Here is a 22,029-nt window from a genome sequence, read left to right as displayed (position 1 = left end):
AAAGTTTTGTTTTTCTCGCAAATTAGTGGCAAATCATTAAACACTGGAGTTAGAAAATAATGACAAATTTGAGTTTCAGACTTCATACTCTACAGAAAATTCATGCTAATGCAAAACCTGTTATTCTACCAACTTTCTAAGTTTGTAAGACCAATATTTAAAGTGTCCCTATTTTTTATGCCTTTGTCCCACTTTTTCTTATTGCTTTGTCCAGATCTCTTGTTCTAAGAGATTGAGAGGTATAGTTTTAACAATCATCTGCTGTCTAGCAGTGCTCCTGGAAACTCTAGTGTTTGAGTGGGTTCTAGATAAGATTTTTGGTAATTTATGGATGTTCTTCGTGTTTCACTGTTGCAGTCATCACATTTGGGTTATCTGCTTGCAGTAGCCCTCAGTCAGCCTGATTAACAAAGTCTTGGATCCTGCGTCAGTTGCTGTCTCTTCTTCTGTGACGTCGGGTAGTCAGGGGTATAAAACATGCAGCCGACGCCATTACATCAGTCTTTCTTGCCGTATGGTGCTTGAAGCAGAAGCAGTTCGCAAGTGTCGGTCGGCTGACCCCTGACATTTTTGTTTGAGTTTCAGAACCAAAGTCTTCAACTAAAAGCTTGCTCTAAACCGATGTCAGTAAAAGTAAATAATTGCATTTCTTGTGGAAAGCAAATACCTCATATTTTCATTCGTACTGTATTCCTTGCCTAGGCCCTGACCACGACGTACCTCGCTGTCTGTTTTCTGCCTTATTTAAACAACGAACTATCCGTCGTCTGTATATTTTCGCTTTAAATACTTTGGTGCTCGGTTCAGTTATCCAGATATGTCTTCGGTAAGCCGTCCGACTACTGACATTCCGAAAAAACGCAAAGATAAAGACAGAGACAGGCCGCCTAGGTCCAAAGCTGCTGATGACACTCCTAAGCCGTTCGCCGGTACTCAATGTAGTGCTTTTGCAGCCCGATACCCGCTACTTCAGATTCACAGGCCACTACTGAGACCCATTCGGAGTCTGGTGTGCCGTGAGATGCTTCATCTGAGGAACCTGCGGGTGTCTCTACCTTGGATGGATGCAGAGCTGTTGTGCAGGCATCGGCTTTTGAGGGTGTATTCAGGCCTACTGACTTGCATATTAATCTGATGCCATCTTCTTCTTCAAGGCCTAAAACTCGAACCATGCCTAGAAAGCCGACACCCAGACCGCATGGTCAGGCCTCTATGCCTAAAAAACAAATGATAAGAATGGCTGAAGACCTTATTACTTTAATTAGGGGAAGCCAACCTTCCCCCTCTGAGACCTAGGACTGAGTTTGCTTATGATACTTCTGACAAGGATTCTGAAATTTCTATTTCCTCTGATGACCAGGAATTTACCTTTATCTACATATGAGGATTCTGATGCTGGGATCTCTATTCCCTCTGCTTCCCCCCAGAGGATTTCTCTTTTGGTGAAACCTTGCATACCCTTAGGGAGCATTTTCATTGGGAAAGTCAAGATTTCTTTGACTCTAAAAAGAGGCTTAGGGATTTCTTACTCCTGACCCAGCATAGGCCTTTAGCTATCCCTCCTGTACTAGACATTGTTGTTGCCTTTTCAGAATCTAGCTTGGCCCCTGACTCTTTACCTCCTGCTCCCAGAAAACCTGATAGATATTACAGGGTTCCTGATTCTCACAAGTTCCTTTTCAAAAATCCTACTACAGATCCTGAGACCATCTCACAGGGACCTGAAGGCATTAAAGCTACTACTGCCAAAAATCCTACCCTCTCTGATAGAGACTCCAGGGCGCTGGATAGATAGGGTAAGAAGGTGTACACTTCTGCAACCTTGGCCATTAGGGCCTTAAACTGCCAGTTTCATATGTTAAAGTATCAGCAGCATATTATTGGATTGCTTAAACAGAAAATGATGTTGATTCCTGATTGTGCTGAAAATAAGGATTTACAGGATTTAATGCATTCTGCAGAACAGGTTGGAAAACATACTTTGCAATGTGGTTTTCACTAGAGGCATCTTGCAGGGCTGCTGTCACTGGGTCTGTTCTTAGAAGGCATGCTTGGCTTAAGAAGCAATCTTTGCCAGATCATGTTAAAGCTAAATTACTGGATGCTCCCTTAAATTAGGACCGCCTGTTTGGCAACAAGGCAACAGAAGTTCTTAAAAGGGAGACTTAGGGACACAGGTGGACAGTGATCTCACTTTCGATAACTTCATCGCCACAACAGTCAGGAAATCCTTCTATGTGGCACACCTAATCACTAAGGGCTTTTCATCCCGAAAAAAGGAGGTCACTGTCCCACTGTACTCATCCATCATTAGACCCATTATAGAATACAATGCTCCGTTTGGTATGTACCTCTCAAGACATGTACAACAACTGGAAAGGCTGCAGAAATACCTCACTAAAAAAATCACAGGCGTAAAGCAGATGCCCTACCCTGACCGCCTTAAAAAACTCCAGCTATACTCTGTTGCATATCGTCTACTCAGGGGTGATCTCTACTTAGCATACAAGGCCATGTCAAACCCAGAGCTGTTGGACATGCTACACTTAAAGAAATCCCAATCCCTCAGAGCCACACGCTCCAGGGATCTAAACCTTGTCATCACAATAAACAAAACATGCTGGAGGGTAGGTTCCTGACCCAGAGACTCCCCAGACTCTGGAATAGATTGCCCATACATGTCAAGCAGAGTGCCTCTTTGGCCCTCTTCAAAAGGAACCTTGACGATTGGATGGGAGAAAGGAAATTCACCCCAGGGATCACGTCAGTCGCCCTGCTAGACAGAGGTCCAGGGAAGTAAATAGTGTGGGAAGAAATAGCTATGGAATTGTTATGGCTAGGCTTGTATAGGCCCTAGGGCTGATAGCTTAGTACCAACCTATGGAGGAAAAAGCTAAATCTATGCAAACTGTTAAAGATTTCTTACAAGTACAACCTCCAAGATTTGGTAGGCATTGGCCCTCTAAGAATTGGTCCTTTCCTTCTCAGTCCAAATCCAGATCCAGCAGAACACCCAGGCTTCAGTCCCAGGGTACACACAGGACTAAGCAGTGGGGGGCCCCCACTTCCAAATCTGGTTGTGGTAAAACTCCCCCTATGGTAAATTGTCTCAATGACTTAACTTTACAACTTCCAAGCACTTCTGAACTGACTGCTCCTTTGGGGGGAAAGATTGCTCTACATGCAAAGAATTGGGAACTCGTTACCCAGGACAAATGGGTTTTAAATATAGTTTCCCAAAGGTACAAATTTCACTTCCACACATTACCAACCCCAAACGGTTGGCCAGATCTACCCCCAAATCACCGTGCAGAGGTTCAAAAGTAAGTGCTCTCTCTCTCAAGCATAAAGGCTATTCAAACTGTACCAGAAGAGGAAAAGGGACAAGGTTTATACTCAAGACTTTTCCTGGTACCCAGAAAAGACAATTCATGGCGTCCTATCCTGGACTTGTCTACTCTAAACACCTTTTTGGTGATTCCAAAATTCAAGATGCTAACTCTTCACCAGTTACTTCCTATGCTAGGCAAAGATGCCTGGTTGGTAACACTTGATTTAAAGGAAGCATACCTGCACATCCCAATAAGGGAATCTTGCAGAAGATACCTACCCTTCAAAGCAGGCTGCATGCACTATCAGTTCTGTGCACTGCCCTTTGGCTTATCTACTGTGCCCAGGGTATTCACAAAGTGCCTAGCTCCAGTCATAGCATTTTGCAGGCAAGGAAATATTCAAATATACCCATACCTGGACGATTGTCTAATTCAGGCAGAAAGCCAGGACACACTTTTGAATCATCTGGCTTTTGTACAAAGGGTGCTAATTTGTCTGGGGTACACCATAAACGAAAAGAAGTCACACCTGTTACCCTGTCAACAAATTATATTCCTGGGAGCAAGTTTGAATACAACTTCCCAGATGGCTTTCCTCACGCCAGAGAAACAAATTCATTTGACAACCTACTCCAAACTAGTGGCCACAAATACCCTTCTATCTGCAAGGCAAATACTGCAAGCCTTGGGGTTCATGGCCTCCTGCATTCTTCTAATTCCATATGCAAGACTGCATATGAGGAAACTACAATGGTATCTAAAAAGCCTATGGTGTCAACATTCTCAGGGTCTAGAAGCAATGATTCCCATCATACCTTGCCTACGGTTAGAATTCCTTTGGTGGGCAGAGGCCTGCCACCAAAACAAGGGACTACAATTCACTCTACCCCCTGCCGCCAAAATCCTAACAACAGACGCATCAGAATTTGCATGGGGAGTGCACCTGGCAGGGAAGTGCATTCAGGGCAAATGGAACCCAAGTCAAATGCACCTGCATATCAATCAAAAGTAAATGTTAGCTGTACAGAATGCTCTGACAGCCTTCAAGGACCACATCCTTCCAGGACAATTAATGATAAAGACGGACAACACCACTGTTATGTGGTACATAAACAAGCAGGGGGGGTACCCATTCTTACACCCTCTGCAGACAAGCAATGGCACTGTGGAACACAGCCTTGAGCTACCACGTGCATCTACAAGCTCAATTCCTGCCAGGAAAACTAAGTGCACTGGCAGACGAACTAAGCAGAAACCTCATGGACCCACATGAGTGGAAACTGGAACCAAAGACATTCAACATGTTGACAAACAAATGGGGGGCCCAGATTTAAACCTGTTTGCCTCCCCCCAGAACTACCAGTTAGACAAATTTTGCACAAAGACTTCCCACAAACAAGCTTGGAAAGTGGATGCTCTGTCCTTCAGCTGGAAAAACCTGTCACTTTATGCCTTTCCTCCTCTGCCTCTCCAAAGTACTACTAAAGATCAAGCAGGACAAGCCAAGGACGATATTGATTGCAGCAGACTGGCCATGCCAACACTGGTGTACCCCCTCTTGCGCAGTGTCACTGTTGGCCCCATGGCACCTGACGCAGACCCCTACCCTGTTGTCTCAGCAGGAGAACCAGATTCTGCACCCTCTGCTTCAAACCCTGAACCTAGTAGCCTGGCGAATTACCTAATCTCTCCTTAACCATCCCTCAGTAAACCAGTGATGGATATCATTTTAGATGCAAGGAGGCCTAGTACTAGAAAATCCTGTGCTGAAAAGTGGAAAAGATTCTGTGCCTAGAACCAATCTCGAGGGATGAGCACAGCCGCGCCCAACTTACCTCAGATTCTACAATGTTTAACTGAGATGCTTCACAAGGGCCTTTATTTTTCCTCCATCAAAATTCACACCTCAGCCATTTCAGCTCATTATAACACAGAACCTCCTCTCTTCTCTCATTCACTGCTCAAGCATTTCCTCAGAGGGGTCAAAAAATTAAGACCACCCAGGAGAGCCCCAATTCCAGCCTGGGACCTTAACTTTGTATTGGAGAAACTAACTCTTCCTCCAATCAAGCCAGCTGCTAGTGCAGATTTAAAATTCCTTTCTTGGAAAACAGCCTTCCTTTTAGCAATCCCTTCAGCAAGAAGGGTATCTGAATTACAGGCCCTTATGGCAGTGGAGCCTTTCATCATCTTTCATGCAGACAGGGTGTCCCTCAGAACAAATCCCCCCCTTCATGCCCAAGGTGGTATCCAGTGTGGCCCTTAATCAGTCCATTCATTTGCCAACCCTCTTTCCCAATCCACAGAACAAAGGGGGAACAGATTCTGCATTCCTTGGATGTGCACAGACAACTTGGATTCTACTTGGACAGGACCAAACCTCGAAGAAAATCTGAACAACTGCTGGTAGCATTTGCTGCAGGGGCAGAGGGGAAGGCTATTTCAAAACGAACCATTTTTAAGTGGATAAGCCATTGCATTAATTTCTGCTATAAGCACCATGGAAAACCCATCTCCCAGGAGATCAGATCTCACTCCACCAGGGCTGCATCTACTTCTGCAGCCTTTCTCAGAGGTGCTCCTACCCGGGACATCCTAGAAGCTGCTACTTGGAGCTCTGTACATACTTTCACCAGGCATTATCATTTACTAATTTTCTCTAAATCTAGAGCTGACTTTGCCACTGCTGTCTTGCAGGGCCTTATAGCTGGCCCTAATGCTGTATAAACTCCTCCTCCCAACCTTAGCTTTGGAATCTACCCACATGTAATGACTGCAACAGTGAAACGCGAAGAACATAGTACAGTTGTGTACACTTATAAATGTAGATGTTAATGTATTCACTGTTGCAGTCCTGGATGTTCATCTTGTTACACTGCTGCAGTCATCACACTTGGGTTATCCTGCCATCAGGCAGTCCTGCCGTTGGCCAGAGTTCCAAAGTCTTGGTCCGGCGTTGGTTGCTGTCGCTTCTTCATTGACGTCAGTGCGCTAGGGGTATATAATATGCATCCGACACCATTTTCTCCAGTCTTTCTTGCCACACGGTGCCCGAAGCAGAAGCAGTTCGCAAGTGCCGGTCGGCCGACTCCTGAGATTTTCGAAGTCAAATTTCAGATCCGAAGTCTTCAATAAAGCTAAGTACCCCGTTGGGGAAACCTTTTTCTTGCCTCTGACCGATGTCAGGAAAAGTTAATAATTGTATTTCTTGTGGGAAGCAAATACCTCATAAGGACTTCCACTCTTACTGTATACCATGCCGTCGGATCAGCCAACGACTTCAATACTGAAAAAACGCAAAGACAAGGATAAAGACAGGCATACGAGGTCCAAAACCAACGACAAAACCTCTTCTAGGCCAGTCGCCAGTTCTCAGTGAGGCGCTTTCGCAGCCCTTGATACCCGCTATCTCAGAGCCACAGGCCGCTTCCGACTCCTACGTGGAGACAGCTAGGCCTCTGGAAACTCAAGGTATTGGGCCTACGGACACTAATCCCTCAGATGGGTCCGGAGCCACTGAGCAGGCACCGGCTTCTGAGGGTGTTTTCAGACCTTCACAACTTACCATTAAAACAACAGCCAAGACAAATGTACCATTAAAGACAAAGAAACAAGTACAGCATTCTCCTGGACAGTCCTCCATGCCTAAGAAACATGCTTAAAATGGCCGAAGACCTCATTACTCTAATCAGGGGTTCCCATCCCCCTCCTGAGAAAAGGCCTAGGCAGGATGCAGACTATGACTCCTCTGATCAGGTTTCCATTTCCTCTGATTCCTCTTCAGACCAGGGATACTCTTTATCCCCCTATGAGGACTCTGATGCTGAGGAATCTATCCCTTCAGCCTCTCCTCCTGAGGATTACTCTGGGGAAACTTTACATACCATGAGGGAACATTTCCATTGGGAAAGTCAGGAATACTCAGAATCCAAGAAAAGGCTCAGAGATTTCCTCATTGCCTCAGCACAGGCCCCTGGCTATTCCGCCTGTGCTGGACATTGTGGATGATGTGTTCTCTGAATCCAGCTGATGATCTGACTCTTTGCCCCCTGCTCCAGCCAAGCCAGACAGGTATTATAGAGTCCCTGACTCTCACAAGTTACTTTACAAAAACCCTTCTGCTGATCCAGAAACTATTTCCCAGGGTCCAAAAGGGGTTAAGGCTTCCATTGCAAAAAATCCAGTACCGTCTGACAGATTCCAGAGCTTTGGATAGATGGGGGAAGAAAGTATACACGTCTGCAACTTTAGCAGTAAGAGCTATAAATTGCCAGTTTCACATGCTTAATTACCAACAATATTTAATGGCTCAGTTAAAACAGAAAATGCTTGCTAGCTCAGAAGCTCCTGATTTTAAAGAAATGCAGGATTTATTGCATGCAGTTGAACAAGTGGGAAAACATACTCTGCAATCTGGTTTTGATTCTTTAGAGGCCTCTTGTAGAGCCGCAGTTACAAGTTCTGTTATTTGAAGACATGCTTGGTTAAAAGAACAGAGTTTACCTGATCATGTAAAGGTAAAGTTATTGGATGCTCCTTTACAACATGATACCTTGTTTGGTGTTAAGGCAGAAGAGGTGTTAAAGAAAGTGGAGGATAAAGCTAAATCTATGCAAAAGGTCAAGGATTTCTTACAGGTACAGCCACCTCGGTTTAGCAGAAATTGGCCAACAAAAAATTGGTCCTTTCCAGTGTCAGACAGGCCACAGAGAGGCAGATACAGACGCCCAAGAGGCAGATCTCAACCCCAAGGCTCAAATAGACAACGACAGTGGGGCACCTAAACTCCAAAAGGAGGTGAGGACAAGTCTCAACCTTACAGGAAACTGTCACAATGACTTTCCTTTGCGTACGCCAAGCACGTCCCGTCTGGAAGCCCCTTTAGGGGGAAAACTAGCACTTTTTTCCCAAAACTGGCAAACAATCACCCAAGACAAATGGGTCCTGAATATTGTGTCTCAAGGTTACAGATTCCACTTCCATACTTTACCAAAGCTAAAAGGAATGCCAGACCTGCCACAAAATCAATGGGCAGACGCACAAAAACAAATTTCAGCCCTCATAGACATGAGAGCTATACAAAAAGTACCACAACAGGGACAAGGATTTTACTCGAGACTCTTCCTGGTTCCCAGAAAGGACAAAGCCTGGAGGCCCATACTGGACCTTTCAATTCTGAATACTTAACTGGATATTCCGAAATTCAAAATGTTGACATTACAGCAGCTTCTACCCATTCTGGGCAAGAAGGCTTGGCTCGTTACTCTGGACCTCAAAGAGGCATACCTGCATGTCCCTATCAGACAAAATTGCAGAAGATACCTCAGATTCAAAGCTGGTACAATGCACTACCAATTCTCTGCACTGCCCTTTGGCTTATCTACTGCGCCCAGGGTCTTCACAAAGTGCCTGGCACCAGTAATTGCATTTTGCAGACAAAAAGGAATTCAAATATATCTATACCTGGACGACTGCCTCATTCAAGCAGAGACAAAGGACATTCTTCTACAGCATCTGGCGTTTGTGAAAAAGTTGCTAATTTCTCTAGGGTACACAGTAAACGAAAAGAAGTCAAAACTAGTGCCCTCACAACAGATTACATTCCTGGGTGTCAGCTTAAATACAATGGCCCAGATGGCTTACCTCACGCCAGACAAACAAGTGCAACTAACTCAATGCTTTCAACTACTGGCAAAAACGTCCCATCTCCCTGCAAGAAAAATTCTGCAGGCCCTGAGATTCATGGCATCCTGCATTCTACTAATACCATATGCCAGACTGCATATGAGGAAATTTACAGTAGTACCTAAAAAGTGTTTGGACTCAACATTCTCACAGTCTAGAAGCAGTAATTCCAATAATTCCCTGCCTACAACAGGAGTTTTGATGATGGGCACAGGCATGTCACCTAAACAAGGGTCAGCTTTTTACCCAACCCACAGCCAGGCAAACTCTAACAGATGCTTCGGATTACGCCTGGGGAGCACACATGGCAGGAAAATGCATTCATGGCAAGTGGACCACAGACCAGATGCATCTTCACATCAATCAAAAAGAGATGTTGGCTTTTCAAAATGCCCTAACAGCTTTCAAGGACCTTCTACATCCAGGACAACTATTACTAAAGACAGACAACACCACAGTAATGTTGTACATAAACAAACAAGGGGGCACTCATTCCTATCCCCTATGCAGGCAAGCCATGACCTTGTGGAACACAGCTCTAACGTACCAAGTTCACCTGCAAGCACAATTCCTGCCAGGAAAGAAAAATACTCTGGCAGACGTCCTAAGCAGAAATATCATGGACCCTCACGAATGGAAATTGAATCCACAAATCTTCAGCATGATAACACAAGAATGGGGATGCCCAGTTATAGATCTTTTTGCCTCACCTCTGAATTGCCAACTACAAAAATTCTGCACAAGGACTTATCACAAACAAGCATGGAAAGTGGATGCTCTTCTGTTCAGCTGGAAAAACCTAAAAAGTCTATGCCTTCCCACCACTGCCTCTCCTTTCAAAGGTACTCCTAAAAGCCAGACAAGAAAAACCACAGATCATCCTAATTGTTCCAGACTGGCCACGCCAGCACTGGTACCCTATCTTAAGGAACTTGGCTCAGGGCCCACCATGGATTTTGCCCCAAATTCCTCACCTTCTGACTCAATAAAACAATCAGATCCTGCACGGTCAGCTCAAAATCCTAAACCTGGCTGCATGGCAGATAGCTTAGTCAAACAGGCAACACCTCTATTTAAAGCTGTTATGGATGTCATTTTGGAGGCCAGGTGGCCTAGCACCAGGAAAGCTTACTCAGAAAAATGGAAGAGATTCTGTGCCTGGAACCAGGCTCACAGCCTTGACCCTCTTGTTCCAAACATTCCTCAGATTCTACAATACTTAACTGAGATGCTGGACAGAGGCCTATCCTTTTTATCAATTAAGATCCACGCCTCTGCCATTTCTGCACATTACAACACTAATCCTCTTTTATTCTCTCATCCCTTGCTAAAGCAGTACCTCAGAGGGGCTAAAAACATAAGACTGCCCAGGAGAGCACCAACTCCAACTTGGAACCTCAATTTCATTTTGGAAAAACTGACCCTACCACCTTTTGAGCCAGCCAATACAGCCAACCTAAAATTTTTATAATGGAAAACAGCTCTGCTCCTGGCAGTAACTTCAGCATGAAAAGTCTCAGAGCTGCAGGCATTAATGGCAGTGGAACCTTTTATAATTTTTCATCAGGACAGGGTATCTTTAAGGACAAACCCTACCTTCATGCCAAAGGTGGTGTCTAGTGTGGCTCTTAACCAAACCATCCATTTGCCTACTTTTTATCCAAACCCCCAAAATAAAGGGGAGAAGCTTCTGCATTCTTTGGACAAACACAGGCAGCTACGCTTCTACTTGGACAAAACAAAAGCTTTCAGGAAAACTAATCAACTGTTTGTAGCATATGCTGCAGGATCACAAGGCAAGGCTATCTCAAAGCAGACTATATCCAAATGGATAAGACACTGTATTCGGTACTGCTACACACAGCATGGAAAATCAGTCCCTAATAACAGTAGGCCCCATTCCACCAGGGCAACAGCCACTTCAACAGCCTTTCTCAGAGGAGTACCTATCAAGGAAATTCTGCTGGCTGCAACTTGGAGTTCAGTGCACACCTTCACCAAGCATTACCACCTGCCTCTCTACTCTAAATCCAGAGCAGGATTTTCCACTGCAGTTCTGCAGGGCCTCTTAGCCAATCCTAACTCTTTATAGACCAGCCACCCAAACCTAGCTTTGGGATTCAACCCAAGTGTGATGACTGCAGCAGTGTAACACGATGAACATAGTACAGTTTTGTACCTACCATAAATGTAGATGTTAGAGTGTTCACACTGCTGCAGTCCAGGTTACCCTCCCTCCACCCCCTCTGAACTAGCTGGACTTATCTGTACCCTTCTATCCTATACAACCTTTCGGGTGTATTTGCTGGTAACTGAAGGTATTGTTTTTATTTTATATGTATATTTTTGATTAGCGATATGTATTGTCTACCCACTTGGGGGCACCTGACATCTGGGACAAAAAAACTGAAGAAAATGGCGTCGGATGCATATTATATACCCCTGGCGCACTGACATCAGGGAAGAAGCGACAGCAACCGACGCCGGGCCAAGACTTTGGAACTCTGGCTGACTGCGGGACCGCCTGACGGCAGGATAACCCAAGTGTGATGACTACAGCAGTGTGAACACTCGAACATCTACATTTATGGTAGGTACAAAACTGTACTTTACCCTCCCTCCAGCCCCCTGACTTCTGTTGTCAATACCTCTATTCTTATTTATTATGCTTAAAGCTTTTTGGTGTATTTGCTTTTGTTGGAGGTGTAACCTTATATATAATTGCTTCCCATTATGGGGGCACCTGACATCTGGGGCAAGAAAAACTGATAAAATGGCGTCGGCTGCATGTTTTATACCCCTGACGACCTGACGTCCTAGAAGAAGGGACAGCAACCGACACAGGACCCAAGCCTTTGTTATTCAGGCCGACTGAGGGCTACTGCAAGCAAATAACCCAAATGTGATGACTGCAACAGTGAATACACTCTAACATCTACATTTATAGTAAGTGTACACAACTGTACTTTCTGCCTAGTTCTGAACAAAGCTGAAGAACAGAGTCTCTTCTGTGACCAGGTAGATGCCTGGTCTGGGTGGTAAGACATCTAAGTAAGGAAACGCCCAGAATCCTTATCTCAGGTGAGCCGCAACCAGTGCCATGCATTTGGTGAACACCTTGGGGGTGGTAGTGAGTCCAAATGGCACTGCTCTGAACTGGTAATGACTGGCTCCCAGCCAGAAGTGTAGAAGCCCTTGGGAGCATCTGTCTTTTTTTTTTTTTATATGGTTGTATGCATCCTAAAGATCTATAGAGCACATCTAGTCATCCTGTTCCAGAAAAGGAAGTATGGACTGTACCGTGACCATTTGGAATTTGCACCGATGAACAAAACTTGTTCAGTCTGCTTGGATCCAAGATTGGTCTCCAGTCCCCTGTTTTCTTTGGAACCAAAAAGAACATCGAGTAAGATCTGAACCCTCTCTGATCTCAGGGGACCTCTTGGATGACCTTTTTTTTTTTTTTTTTTTTTTTTTTTTTTTTTTTTTTGTTAGGAGGGGGTTGTCAAGAGAAGGGAATTTGGTAACCCCTGCATACTATCCTGTGCACCCACACATCGGAAGCTATCTTTTGCCAGGTTCTCCAGTGCTGGGATAGCTGACCCCCAATTGCCTCCAGAGGTGGACAGTCGGGCCTCATTTCAGGAGGGCTGAAAAGGGATCCTGAAGAAATATTCTCAGAAACTTTTTGTTTTGCGGACCTCCTCTGCCGGAACCCACCATTTTGCCCATTCCTTCAGCTGCATGCATGGTGAGCCTCATGGAAGAGTTGGCTACTGAATGCAAAGTGTCTAACTGGGAAGCTACTTTCTTCTTAGCTCCCTCAGCTACTGCTCCTTCATGGGGTATCTGAGAGCTCTTTGATCAGATTCCTTTGCAACCTGGTAAAATGTGAAAGGTAATTCAGTGACTCCAAGGCAAAGGTCGCTGATAAGACACTTCCCACATCTAGCCATTGCCCTGGAATCTTTATTAGAAGGATGGATAGTTGAACTCTCTCGGAAAGTTCCTTCTTGGTCACTGCCGCCACAGTCATGGCATCTACTGCAACCCCTTTTGCCCAGAAAGCCTTATCGGGGGGGTTCTAATTTTATTTGGTTTCTGGGAACAGGCTCGATGGAGTCTGGGGTCTCCTACACCCACCATGAGATCCAACCTATGAGCTCATTGGTGGTGGAGTCGCTCAGAAAGTAGATGGATGGGAAGCAAAGGCTGCCAGGTACACCAACTCCTCAGGTGAAGGCTTGCTGGACTGCCAGTCAACTCTCTGCTTCAGAATCCCTGTTTCTCCCCAAAGGAAACTTCCTCAGGGGTGACCGTGGGTTGGTTCACCCTCATCGAGGGAAGTGTCTTCAGTGGCTGACTCCTTCATGAAAATGAGTCCCAAGTGCTTCCTGTTGTATAATGTCTTCCCAGGGACCTCCTCAATGGGGATAGTCTGCGGAGGTATCGATAGTCAGGTGTACCCGGATGTGTGTCTTGGCTCTTGTGGTCCCCTTGTCCCTATGGAGCTTGGTGATGAGAAGAAGCATGCCAGGTGTCCTGTTGGGATAGCAGATATGAGGGGGCAGGTGACATTTTAGCTTGCCCTGGGTTGAAGCTAGAGCCAAGCTCACCTTCGCCAAAGTCCAGAGGTTTATCAACTGCTCCGAAGACTTGGGAGTCTAGTTCTCCCGAGGTTCGCTACAGCTCTAGGAACTCTCCAGCTCCGAAAAGGCTGATGAGCTCTGAGTGAAAGTCTGATCCAAAGAAAAGGAAATCTTAGGATCAGAGCTGAAAGGCACTGGGTGTATCAAATCTGAAGCTTGCCCTGAGGAGGAAAGGGGGTGGATGTTTTAGACCGACCTGGTACCTTAAGGGTAGAGGGGTACTTGGTGATAACTCTGCACCCACAAAATCTTCTGCACCATCTGTTCCACATCTTCTTCAATTAGAGTTAGTGGTTGAATGGGAGGAAGAGGCAGAAGGGATCTGGGTATTGATAGACAGGGAGACTGTACCCTCGATGGAACCAGGTCATAATAGGGAGAGTACAGAGTCCTTGGTAAGGTCAAAATAGGCTTAAAGGGACTGGATGTCCGATCCGGCAAAGGATCCGATCCATTCTTACTAGTTAAGATCAGAGCTGAAGAAGTCTGATCCAACAGAGTAGAGGCCGGCGCTGAAGGCTCCAATCAGATCATAGACTCATCAGTTCTGGGTGATTTCAGCATTTTTGGTTTCAGCTCCGAAATATCTGTTTGGTGCCAGGGAGGTTCTCTTTTTAGCTTTGTCCAAAGATCTAGAGGACAGAGGTGAAGCTAGTTCGAATGAGCTGATTTAGTCTTAGAGTCCGAACCAGATTAATAGCATCTCCAAATGCTGAAGGTAACATACCCCTTAAAATGAGCTTGTTTTTATGTTCTACTAAAGCTGGATGATTAAAGGAATGGCATATGGCACAGTCCCCTTGCAAGTGAAGGGGTCCAAGGCAATACACAGAGTGAGAGTCACTAACTAGAAGTTTATGCCCACACTGAACATTTTTTGAAACAGGCTTTTTTCTCCTGCTTCTCCGCCGTGACAGAAAGGACAGACAGAAAATCCACTCACACAAATACAGACACACTCGGAGAAAAAGTGACAGCAAAGAGGGTTTTTTTTGGGGGGGGGGGTTGGTTCTTAAATAGGAGACAGAGAAAGGGGGAAACTACTAACAATAGTAGCCCAAGAGTTAGCTAAAAGATAGAGGGAAGGCGAGTAACCTATAAAAAATGGTTACTGGCAGGAAAAGAAAGGGAGAAGTGAAAGCAACCTTAAATAAAAAGCAGTTACTGTAAGCAAATGTTCTGAACTACAAGGAAGAGGTAGTAAAGATAAATTACACCCAAAGTGTTAAGGAAATTGAGATTATTAAAGGAAAAGAATTATAAATGTACAGTCTGACACCAAGAGCTAGCTGATTGGACCACGTCTTTGCAAAGAGGCAAACAAGATCTGAGGCAATGAGGAGAGATGCATTGTGGGTCATTGTGGGTAAGGAGAGGTATCCAAGAGCTTTTTGGTTGTCACAAGCTTGCTAACAGCTGAAAACTTGTAAACCCAGAAAAAACGACAAAGAAACTTGAGAAAATGAAACAAAACACAGGCTCCGGTCTAACTTGAACCACTCACTGCAGTTTATTGTAAAGCGCTTTTCGTCAACACTAATGGAAAAAGTACCGTTGTGTACACTTACCATAAATGTAGATGTTCGAGTGTGTTCACTGTTGCAGTCATTACATTTGGGTAATCTGCTGGCAGGTTGCGCTCAGTTGGCCTGAATTCCAAAGTCTTGGGTCCTGCGTCGGTTGCCATCTCCTGTACCATGACATCAGGTCGTCAGGGGTATAAAACATGCATCCGACGTCATTTTCTTTTGTTTGTCTTGCCCCCGATGTCAGGTGCCCCCAAAAAGGTAGCAATATTTTATTTATATATATATATATATATATATATATATATATATATATATATATATATATATATATATATATATATATATATATATATATATATATTTATATATATATATATATATATATGCATCAATATAAACTTTACCTTCATCTACAAGCAAATACACCACATAAGTTGTTGAAGATAGAGAAGGAAAGATGAACAGGGGGATGTCGGGAGGGTAACCTGGACTACAACAGTGAATACACTCGAACATCTACATTTATGGTAAGTGTACACAACTGTACTATGTTCTTCGTGTTTCACTGTTGCAGGCATTACATTTGGGTAGAATCCCAAAGGTATGGTTGGGAGGCTGGAGCTAAACAGCATTAGGTGTGGCTATAAGGCCCTGCAGTGGCAAAGCCTGCCCTGGACTTAGAGAAGAGAGACAAATGGTAATGCTTTGTAAAGGTGTGAACAGAACTCCAAGTAGCAGCCTCTAGAATTTCTTTGGTTGGTACTCCTCTGAGAAAGGCTGCTGAAGTAGCTGCAGCTCTGGTGGAATGAGACCTAATGCCCTTGGGCACAGGTTTACCATGATGTAAGTAGCAGAAACAGATGCAGTGGCTTATCCACTTTGAAGTTGTCTGCTTTGAGATAGCCTTTCCTTCTAATCCTGCAGCATATGACACTAGTAATTGCTCAGTTTTTCTTAGAGCTTTTGTCCTGCTCAAGTAGAATTTTAGCTGTCTGTGTACGTCCAAGGAATGCAGAATTCTTTCCCCTTTGTTCTGCGGATTTGGATAAAAAGTTGGCAGATGAATTGTTTGGTTAAGAGCTACACTGGAAACCACCTTAGGCATAAAAGTAGGATTTGTTCTCAGAGACATCCTGTCTGGGTAAAATATGATAAAAGGCTCTACAGCCATGAGGGCCTGTAGCTCTGAAACTCTTCTTGCTGTAATTGCTAGTAGCAGAGCTGTCTTCCATGATAAGAACTTTATATCAGCAGTAGTGGCTGGTTCAAATGGAGGCAGGGTGAGCTTTTCCAGCACATAATTGAGGTCCCATGCAGGTAAGGGTGATCTTTCTAGGAGGCCTTAAGTTTTTGGCTCCTCTAAGATACTGCTTTAGTAAAGGATGAGAAAAGATTGGTGGCTCTGTATTGTAATGAGCCGAAATGGCAGAGGCATGGATTTTGATTGATAAGAAAGATAGGCCTTTGTCAAGCATCTCAGTTAAGTATTGTAATAATGTGGTTCTGCTGTATCAGTTCCTTGTGCTTGATTCCAAGCACAGAATCTCTTCCATTTGTCAGCATAAGATTTTCTAGTACTAGGCCTTCTGGCTTCCAAAATGGCATCCATCACAGCTTTACTGAGGTGTCGTTCGTATGATTACATGATTAGCCATGCTGCCAGTTTCAGAGTCTGTAGTTGATTGTGCAGGATCTGATTGTTTTGCTGGGACAGTAGTTGTGGTCTTTGAGGCAAGGTCCAAGCTCAGTATTGAGACAAGTTCCTTAGGAACTGGGTACCAGTATTGGCCGGGTCAGTCCGGGGCAATTAATATCATCTTTGGCTTCTCTTGCCTGACCTTTAGGAGGAACTTGGGTGGAAGAGGCAGAGGAGGGAAGGCATAAACTGACAGGTTTTTCCAACTGAAGGATAGGGCGTCCACTTTCCGTGCTTGTCTGATAAGTCCTTGTGCAGAATCTTTTCAGTTGATAATTTTGAGGAGAGGCAAATAGATCTATGTCTGGGCTCCCCCATTTCTCTGTTATCATGCTGAATACTTGTGGATTTAGTTTCCAGTCGTGAGGATCCATAAGGTTTCTGCTTAAATCATCTGCCAGCGTGTTCTGTTTTCCTGGCAGGAATTGAGCTTGAAGATTTATTTGGTAGGTCAAAGCTGTGTCCCACAGTGCCATGGCTAATCTGCAAAGGGTGCAGTGTGTGCCCCCTTGCTTGTTTATATACCACATGACTGTGGTGTTGTCCATCTTTATCAGTAGTTGTCCTGGATGAAGTAAGTCCTTGAAGGCTGTTAGGGCATTTTGAACACCTAGCATCTGTTGCTGGTTGATATGTAGATGCATTTGATTTGGTGCCCTTATGCTCTGAATGCATCTTCCTGCCATGTGGGCCCCCCAGGCATAATCTGATGTGTCTGTTAAGGTTTGGCTGGCAGGGGGTAGAGTGAAGGGCTGTCCCATGTTTTGGTGACAGGCCTTTGCCCACCATAGAAACTCCTGTTGCAGGCAGGGGATGAGAGGAATCATTGTTTCCAGACTCTGTGAATGTTGACTCCACAAACTTTTTAGGTACCATTGCAGATGTTCACCGTGTTACCTTGCTGCAGTTATCACACTTGGGTTATCCTGCCGTCAGGCGGTCCCGCAGTCGGCCTGAATTCCAAAGTCTTGGTTCGGCGTCGGTTGCTGTCACTTCTTCCCTGACGTCAGAGCGCCAGGGATATATCAGAGGCATCCGACGCCATTTTGTTCAGTCTTTCTTGCCGCGTGGTGCCCGATGCAGAAGCAGTTCGCAAGTGCCGATCGGCCGACACCGGAGATTTTCGAATCTAGTTTCAGTCCGAAGTCTTCAAAGCTAAGTACCCCGTTGGGGAACCTTTTCTTGCCTCAGTCCGATGTCAGAAAAAGTTAACAATTGCATTTCTTGTGGGAAGCAAATACCTCATAAGGGCTTTCATTCTTTTTGTATACCTTGCCTAGGCCCAGACCATGACGTCACTGGTTGTCGGTTTTGTGCTAGGTTCAATAAGCGAACTATAAAGCGACGCTTTGATTTCGCATGACACTACTTCGGTAGAAAATTTAATTACACTATGCCGTCGGAGCAACCGACTACCGGCGTGCATAAAAAATGCAAAGATAAAGACAGGCAGCCTAGATCCAAGCGAGACTCCGAGGCCTCGGCTGGGCCGGTCGCCGGTTCACCGGTTTTCAGTGAGGTGCCTACGCAGCCCCTGTCTACCTCTGAATTGGATCCGCAGACCGCTTCAGATCCCTTAGCAGAGAGTTCTAGGCCGATGCAGCCATTTTCTTTAGGCCCTACCGACGACATTGCCGTAGGGGAAGATGGTGCTGTAGAAACACCTTCGGTTTCTGAAGGTGTCTTCAGACTGACTACTCTCACCATAAAATCTTATGCTAAGCTTAAGACTCCTCTAAAACCAAAAAAGCCTACACTTCAGTCTCCAGGTCAAGGCCCTGTGCATAAGAAACAGATGCTTAAAATGGCTGAAGATTTGATTTCTTTGAGAAAAGGCCTAGACAAGAGGAGGATTATGCCTCCTCTGATCAAGTGTCTGTTTCCTCAGGCTCCTCTGAGGAACAGGATTACTCCTTTCCCCCTTATGAAGATTCTGATGCTGAAGACTCCATTCCCTCAGCTTCTCCCCCTGAAGATTATTCCTTTGGGGAAACCTTACATACCATGAGGAAACATTTCCACTGGGAAGGTCAGGACTACTCCGACTCAAAGAAAAGGCTCAGAGAGTTTCTTTTACTCCGCCAGCACAGACCACTTGCTATCCCCCCAGTTTTGGACATTGTGGATGATGTTTTCTTAGAATCTAGTCTAAATCCAGATTCTCTGCCTCCTGCTCCAGCCAAACCAGATAGATACTATAGAGTGCCTGACTCTCTCTCAAATTCCTTTACAAAAGCCCTGTTGCTGATCCAGAGACAATCTCCCAGAGTCCCAAAGGGGCTAAGGCTTCTATGGCTAAAAATCCTGTACCCTCTGAAAGGGATTCCAGAGCACTAGATAGGTGGGGGAAGAAGGTTTACACCTCAGCTACTCTAGCTATGAGAGCACTAAATTGTCAATTTCACATGCTTAAATACCAGCAATTCCTAATGTCTCAAATAAAACAAAAGATGGGCACGCACCCTCAACAGTCTGAATTCAAGGAAATGCAAGATCTATTGCAAGCAGCTGAACAGGTGGGCAAACATACTTTACAATGTGGTTTTGATGCCTTGGACACTTCCTCTAGAGCAGCTGTTACTGGGTCTGTTATACGTAGGCATGCTTGGTTAAAGGAACAATCTCTGCCTGATCATGTTAAAGCAAAGTGACTGGATGCACCCTTACAGCAGGATGTCTTATTTGGGGTTAAAGCAGAGGAGGTTTTAAAGAAAATGGAGGATAAAGCAAAATCTATGCAGACGGTCAAAGATTTCTTACAGGTACAGCCCCCACGCTTCAGCAGAATTTGACCAACAAAAAATTGGTCCTTTCCAGCTTCTGACAGACCACAGAGGGGTAAATACAGGCGCCCAAGGGGCAGAGGACAAGCACAAATCCCTTACAAACCTCGCCAATGGGGCACTGCAACACAGAAGGGAGGAGAAGACAGGTCCCAAACTACTAGAAGGCAAACGCAATGAATTAAACCTCAAACTGCCAAGCAAAACTCTCTTAGCAGCTCCCTTGGGAGGAAAATTAGCATTTTTTGCATACAACTGACACATCGTCACAAAGGACAAATGGGTCCTAGACATTATCTCACACGGATACAGATTCCATTTCCACACCTTGCCAAGGATAAAAGGAATGCCAAACCTGCCACAAAATCAATGGGCAGAGGCACAAAAACAAATTACAGCTCTCATGGACGTGAGAGCCATTCAACTGGTACCTACACAGGAGCAAGGCCAAGGATTTTACTCAAGGCTCTTTCTAGTCCCCAGAAAGGACAATTCTTGGAGACCCATTCTGGACCTTTCAATTTTAAACACCTTCTTGCAAGTACCCAAATTCAAGATGCTAACACTACCGCAGCTTCTTCCCATGTTGGGCATGAAAGCTTGGCTAGTAACGTTGGACCTCAAGGAGGCATACCTGCATGTCCCTATCAGACAAAATTGCAGAAGATACCTCAGTTTCATTGCAGGTTCAACCCATTACCAATTCTCTGCACTGCCCTTTGGCTTATCTACTGCGCCCAGGGTCTTCACAAAATGCCTGGCACCAGTAATTGCATACTGCAGACAAAGAGGAATTCAAATATACCCATACCTGGACGATTGTCTCATCCAAGCAGAAAGCAAGGACATTCTCTTGCAACACCTGGCTTTTGTAAAACATCTTCTAAGTTGCCTAGGGTACACAGTAAACGAAAAGAAATCAAAACTAGTGCCCTCACAAAATATGACATTCCTGGGTACCAGCTTGAATGCAACGGCCCAGATGGCTTATCTGACGCCAGACAAGCAACTACAATTAACTCAGTACTTCAGAACAATGACAACAAAGACCCAACTCCCTGCAAGAAAAAATTCTGCAGGCCTTGGGCTTCATGGCATCTTGCATACTACTAATACCGTTTGCAAAACTGCATATGAGGAAATTACAGTGGTACCTAAAAAGCGTATGGACTCAACACAGCCACAGCTTGGAAACAATGATACCTCTCATTCCCTACCTTCAACAGGAGTTTCTATGGTGGTCACAGGCATGTCACCTCATCAACAAGGGTCAGCCTTTCACCCTACCCCCAGCCAGGCAAACTATGACAACAGATGCATCAAACTATGCCTGGGGGGCACACATGGCAGGACGGTGCGTTCAAGGCATATGGACAGCAGATCAAAGGAATCTGCACATCAATCAAAAAGAAATGCTAGCTGTACAAAATGCTCTGACAGCCTTCAAGGACCTCTTACATCCAGGACAGCTTATCATAAGGACAGACAACACCACAGTAATGTGGTACATAAACAAACAAGGGGGTACACACTCCTACCCTCTATGCAGGCAAACAATGACCTTCTGGAACACAGCACTGGCTTACCAAGTTCAATTACAAGCTCAATTCCTGCCAGGAAAAAAGAACACATTGGCAGACGACCTAAGCAGAAACATCATGGATCCCCACGAGTGGAAACTGGATCCAGAAGTATTCGCAATGATAGCTCAAAAATGGGGGCTCCCAGACGTAGACCTGTTTGCCAGCCTGCAAAACTATCAGCTAACAAAATTTTGCACAAGGACTTTTCACCATCAAGCTTGGAAAGTGGACGCACTCTCATTTAGTTGGAAAATGCTGACAGTATATGCCTTCCCTCCATTACCCCTTCTCACAAAGGTGCTACTGAAAGTCAGGATGGAGAGACCCCGAATGATACTCATTGCCCCAGACTGGCCACGCCAGCACTGGTGCCCACTATTAAGGAATATGGCCCAGGGCCCACCATGGATTCCACCGCAAATTACCCACCTGCTCACACAGCAAGACAATCAGATTCTACACAGCCAGCTCAAAACCTTAAACTTGGCTGCATGGCAAATCACCTAAGCAACCAGCCAGTTCCTCTCTCACAAGCTGTTATGGATGTTATTCTGGAGGCCAGGAGGCCCAGCACCAGGAAAGCCTACTCAGACAAATGGAGAAGGTTTTACGCCTGGAACCATGCTAAAGGCCAAAATACCCTTCAGCCTGACATACCTCAGATTCTGCAATATTTAACTGAGATGTTACACTAAGGGCTTTCTTTTATATTTTTCTATTAAAATCCACGCCTCAGCTATTTCTGCTCACTACAACACGGGTCCTCCCTTAT

General features: G+C 45.0%; 1 protein-coding gene across 3 annotated transcripts in view; it reads left to right on the top strand.

The window, feature by feature from the left end:
• The window catches only part of APLP2 (amyloid beta precursor like protein 2), a 1,432,335-nt gene that overhangs the window by 1,222,823 nt on the left and 187,483 nt on the right, over positions 1 to 22,029 (top strand). The window lies entirely within an intron of this gene.

This window comes from Protopterus annectens, chromosome 8.part0 (assembly GCF_019279795.1).
Source record: "Protopterus annectens isolate FY-2018-M chromosome 8.part0, PAN1.0, whole genome shotgun sequence".
In the NCBI taxonomy this organism is placed as follows: Eukaryota; Metazoa; Chordata; order Ceratodontiformes; family Protopteridae; genus Protopterus; species Protopterus annectens.
The sequence above is the reverse complement of the archived record's forward strand: the minus strand, read 5'-3'. Positions and strand labels throughout refer to the sequence as shown.